Source organism: Rhinolophus ferrumequinum, chromosome 9, assembly GCF_004115265.2.
Source record: "Rhinolophus ferrumequinum isolate MPI-CBG mRhiFer1 chromosome 9, mRhiFer1_v1.p, whole genome shotgun sequence".
Classification (NCBI taxonomy): Eukaryota; Metazoa; Chordata; class Mammalia; order Chiroptera; family Rhinolophidae; genus Rhinolophus; species Rhinolophus ferrumequinum.
Genome location: NC_046292.1, coordinates 42,372,062 through 42,378,061, shown reverse-complemented (window position 1 = coordinate 42,378,061; position 6,000 = coordinate 42,372,062).

Sequence of the window (6,000 nt, the reverse complement as noted above, 5' to 3'; positions counted from 1 at the left end):
AAAAGATCGAGTATATATTTCTTAAATGATCACTCATCTCAGAATGATAGCAAGGCCCCCCAAAACCTGTTTAACTAGTAATGGCTGAGCTCTCTCCAGTGCAATGTGATTGCACTTCCACTCCACTTTCTTTCTCTAGTCCCCTAATAGCTATTAGGGGTACAAGAGCAACCTTGGAAGCTACCTATTTACAAAAGTGGAGCCACAGCCCTCCTGGTTTGTATAAAACAACTGCCAAGTAGGACACTTATCTTTAACTGTGATGTGAGAAAGAAATGTCTTTGTTTTCAAATTACATTATTATGGTGTCTCTATAATAGTCTTTTATTTTAGCATACTCTTTCACCCTAACTGGTATGAGTGGCTAAATTATTATTCCTGTAACAGATTAAAAAATGAAGACACAGAAAGTTAAATTACTTGCCTGTGGTCACGCATCTAATAAGTAACACATTTGGGATTAGAACCCAAACAAACTGGCCCTCAAATCCATGTTCTCAATCAATGTGCTGTACTGTCTCTAATAATTTGTAAATTTGCAAGCCAGAGCATATTAGTTTTTACTAATTTATTATATTAATGCACATTTATTATCTTACAGTTCCCTAGGTCAGAATTCCCACAGAAGTCTCACTGGGCTAAAATCAAGGTGCCTGCAGGGCTGCATTCTTTTCTGGGAGTGCTAGGGGAAATTGGCTCATTCAGTTGTTGGCAGAATTAAGTTCCTTTTCAGTTGTGGATCCAAGATCTCCACTTCCTTACGGGCTGTAAACTGAGGGCTTCCCCCAGGTTGTAGGGGTGGCTCACATCCCTCAAGCTCGTAGCTCCTTTCCTTCACCTTCAAAGCCAGCTTTGGCAAGTTGAGTCCTCACCTTGCATCTCTGTGACCGTTTTTTCATTGTCCCATCTCTTTCTGGCAACAGCTAGGAAAGGTTTCCCACTTGTAAGGACTCATATAATTAAATGAGACCCACATGATTGAGGATAAGATTATCCTGTCTCAAAGTCTCTCACCTTAATCACATCTGTAAAATCCCATTTGCCATGTAATGTAACATATTCACAAATTATGGGGATTAGGATGTGGGCACCTTTGGTGGGGAAGGGCATTATGGTGTCTGCCTCACAGAGAATGGCAGAATGGCGCCTCAATCCTTGCTCTTAACCAATATACTATCCTGCACCTGTAGAATTGTATGCCAGCATGAATTTTGTATTTAGTTTCCAAAGAGCTCTTTCTCCCGTGGCTCTCTCCTTTATCCCCCTCACACCCCATTTTTATAGGTTTCTTTTTATTTTTTAATTTATTTTATTTTTAAATTATTTTTTAAGGAGGGTGCAGCTCACAGTGGCCCATGCGGGGATCGAGCCGTCAACCTTCGTGTTATTAGCACCACGCTCTAACCAACTGAGCTAACCGGTCACCCCCTCCTTTATCTCTTTTTGAACAAAGGCTTTCCAAGGAGGAAAATAGACTCTTGGGAGAATTATTCTTGTATCCCACACAGGGTTGTACAGGGTGTCTGGCAACTAATAAGCTCCAAGAAAAGTGTGTTGAATTGAACTGATGATACCAATGGCTGTCATTTATTCCACATGTAGGATGTGGCAAAACAAACATAGTCCTACAAGCTTTATCCTGATTACCTCATTCATTTCACAACGGCATGAACATGAAGTATGTTCTGCTATTCCTGCTTTACTGATGAGGAAACCAAAGCCTAAATAAATGACTAGCCAGAAATCACATAGCTGGTCAGGAGTACAGTTAAAATTCAAATCTAGGACTGCCCTCCTCAGAGTCTGAGGTTTTTACACTCCACGACCCTGCAGGGCAAGGAGCCAGATTCCATGCCAAATCCTGATGGTGCCAGTGGGAAGGCTTATTCTCAGGGACCTACATGGAATCCCTCAAAGGACCATTTGAGAACTTAGCAGATGTCTTTTACAATCAATAGTGAATCCTGGTGGATGTCTTCTAGTTGTCATGTCCCTCCTGGAGCCATTCTCTGTCATTTCTAATCCAGAGGTTTCCTTATTGCTTTTTGTGACGAACTCTAGGAAGGAATTATTGGGAGTTTGGGGGTGAGTACTGAAAGGGGAAGGAACGAGCACCATGCCTCATAAGACTCCAGCCCTTCACTCCAGCCAGCAAGAGGAGAATGAGCTGGTCGAGGAAACCAAGAAGGGTCAAAACCAGGGATGGAGATGAAAGGACAAGCCTGGAACCAGGAGATAAGGCTAAGGCAGAGTCAGGGGCACTGATCAGATTAGGAAGGAGGATGTCAGTGGGAGCAAAGCCCCAGACCAAAGCGATCTGAGTCTCTGCCACTGAAGGTTAGTGTTCACCTGCTGCCTGCTGTTTGGGGTCTGGGCAAAAGGAGAAAGTTGGAGCCGACAGTTCAAATCCATGAGAGTGCTGTGGGAACGTAAATCCCTGAGACTGTCTAGGTGCAAATTCTGGCAAAGCTGCTTGTCAGTGTGTGATCTTGGATCAAGTTACTTAACCTCCCTGTGCCTCAGTTTCCTCATTTGTAAAATGGGGACAATATATGTACCTCTTCATAGGGTTGTTGAGAGAAATAAACACGCTGGTCAATGCAAAGCATTTAGATGAATACCGGGCACACAGTGAGCCAGGCACTAAAGTTAGCTGTTTGTAATAATAGTTATATTAAACTTGAAGATACAATGTCCAATGTAAGCTCCATGAAGGGAAGGGCTGTTTCTTTTTATTTGCTTCTGCATTCCCGAAGTCTAGCACAGTGCATGGAACATAGCAGGTGCTCAATAATTAATGCTGATTAAATGGTTAGCTAGATGAGGTGGGTGTAGATGTCCCCCAGGAGGGCTAGCTCTGCCTGTAGTTTAAATAGGGCTTAATATGTATCTTCGACATCTGGGAGTAAGTGTTCAAGGAGGTAGACTTCATACATTTCCACCCATATCTCAGTTCTCAAATTATTCAGAAGCAAAAGGAAGAAAAATTAAGCTACCTTTAACTCCAGAAAAGTTTCTTAAGAAAAAGCAATATGGAACACATGGAAAGGCGTGTTCATACATAGAAACACTTTACGAGTAGCACTAATATAAAACAATAAGCAAAGAAAAACAGTCAGTGCAATATAATATGCAAAAAGTTAATAGCTTTACTATATAAAGACCTGAGACAAATTGATTAGAAAAGCAATTATCTAATCAAGGCCTAAGCTAGGTACCTTTGGGCAAATTAGAAAGGGTACCCACTCTGGGCAGATAAATTAGAAAAAGACACCACATCCAGTTGGACCCAGCCTTAAAAGTCAATGCTTGGCAAGTACACAGGTAGGTAAGCAGCTTTGTAAGGAGAAAACTATGCACAGGTAAATGATTGGAGTCAGGCTTGATTTGGGCCACCGCCCCCCCTGGGCGTGGTGCATCACATATACCTAACAACCTTATGAGACAGCTCAGACTTCAGTATAAGATGGACAAAGCTCATGAATGGGCAACTCCAGAAGAGGAACTGGAAATGATAACAAACATCTTTAAAATATATATCTAACAATGGCAGTCATCAAGTCAGTTCAAAGCAAAATGGGATAAAATTTTCCTCTGTGAAAGCAATAAAATTGGTACCACTCAGGGCTGGTGAGGGAGGTGTTAATTAGTATTGTTATTAGTTATTAGTATTGTAATTAGTATTAGTAATAGTGCAAAGCCACTATTTCCAAATAAGTTCACATTTACTGGAAAACAAGTTGACAATATCTTCCAAGAACCTTACAAGTGTTTATTTTCTTTGACTTCTGAATTCCACGTTAAGGAATTTTCTTTTTTTTTTTATGTTAAGGAAATCGACAGTGATGCAGACAGAAGGTCAAATATAAGACGTGTTCGTTGCATCAATTTTATAATAGCAAAAAGCTGAGAATAATCTAAATATCCAACAACAGGTTCACAACTACTTGAGAAGCGGAACGACGTTTCAGAATTCAGAATGATCAGGTTTTAGAAGGATCATGCGGTGCGTTGTTCTTTTTGCCCTCTCAGTAGGGTCTGTCTGTGGCAATGTCAACACATCCAGATTTCTGTCATGAAACTTATTGTCACACTAATTGGTATGAATAGGCCATAAATAGCACTAGGCCACATTAGGTTAGCCTTGTAGTCAAATGCATTGGCAAAACAGTTTTCCGAACATTTTATATTTGTGGATAAGGGATTGTGGATCTGTAAAAATTATGGTATAATACTTGAGGACTTTTTAATAGGGAAAAATGCTCATAATATGCTGTTAAGTGAAGTGAGAGAAGTAACAAAATTACATAACGACCCACTCCGTTATAAAAATGGGAACAAATTTGTTATTTTAGAAGTAAACTGCTGTTTTAAATCCAAACTGACTATAACTGCTTGCGTTCCCCCTTTTTTTTTGCTTCTTTCTTTTTTTTAAATCTTCAGGTGGAATGGAATAATTTTTATCAGTGTAGGAACCAGTCCTTACTGCACTCAGTTTCTTATGCACAGCCTGCTAGGGCAGAAGAAAGGGAACCCCTTCAGGGTCACCCCGTTTGGTGCAGCAGAGAATGAGCCATGGATATGCAAAGTGGAGACCTCTCTGGTGAGGAGCTAAGGAACCTAAATTGCTTTGCATAAAGAAGTGGGAGGAAAAATATGACACTTTGGCATAAAGATTATTTTGAGTTGAAGGCAATTTTGAAAAAGCAGACACAGGAAGAACTCTTTGCCCTCTCCCTATCTACCTAAAAGCAGGGCATAAATTCTTCTTGTGAATGTACACCCCTCCAAATAGCACCCCTGCTCCGCTGCCCATATAAGAAAGAGGAGAACAACTGGAAATGGAAATGGTACCTAGATGAGTCTATATAAATAAACCTTACTAAAATAACCCTTATCTTATCTTCCATTAGTTTCCCCATACATTTACCTTCCCACAATTTACTCCCCCTAGAAGCCCAACCCCCCTTTCCTTTGCTCACTTCTCCACAATGTATCCCCCTTTGTTAAAATGGTATATAAGCTTCCAAGTCTAAGCACTTCTTTGTGTTTTCACTTCTTTTTGTATATCCCCTGGACACATAAAATTTAAAACATCATTCTGTATGCCTTTTTATCTTGTTTAGAAAAAAACAACAACAAAAAAAGAAGGAGTGGGAGGAAATTTTTTTAAGTTAGGTGGAAGCTGGTGGGGGAGGTGCGGTGGGGGGAGCCGGAAGGAAGGCTCATTAGCCAGGGCGTTGGACCCTGTATTAGTTTCCCGGGGCTACTATAGCAAAGTACCACGTGACTAGTGGCTTAAAATAACAAAAAACTAATTTCTCACAGTTCTGGAGGCTAGAAGTCCAAAATCAAGGTTTCTGCAAGGCCATGTTCCCTTTGAAAGCTCTAGGGAAGAATCCTTCCTTGCATCTTCTTACTTCTGGTAGTTGCAGGCAATCCTTGGCGTTTCGTGGCTTATGGCAGCATCACTCCAATCCATGCCTACTTCACATGGCTGTCTTCCCTCTGTGTATGTCTAAGTCCAAATTTCCATCTTATAAAGACACCATTCATTGTATTAGGAATCATTCTTAACTTGATTACACCTGCAAAGCCACTATTTCCAGTAAGGTCACATTTACAGGTTCCAAGTGGAAATGAGTTTTTTGGGGGAATACTTATTATTCAATGGGAAAGACCCCTAGTGTGTGACTTCACTAAGAAAAGGGAATTGTAATATTCCTTTTATTTTAAAGGCTGTATCTGCTGAATGAATGAATGAATGAAGAATATGAAAATGTGAAATAAATTTCCTCCTTGACTTTACCTTCAAATTTTCAGGATAAGTTGGCTATGCAAGTGTGTTGTATGGGTAGTGTTGTTTGTGTGCAAATCAAAAGGAACACCCATGAGAAGTGAAGTCGAGAAGCCCATTGGAGGGACCCTGAGAAGGTAAGGGCCCTAAATGCTGGGGTGCCCCTGGGGACAAGAAACAGGATCAGAGCTGACATTTGGTTA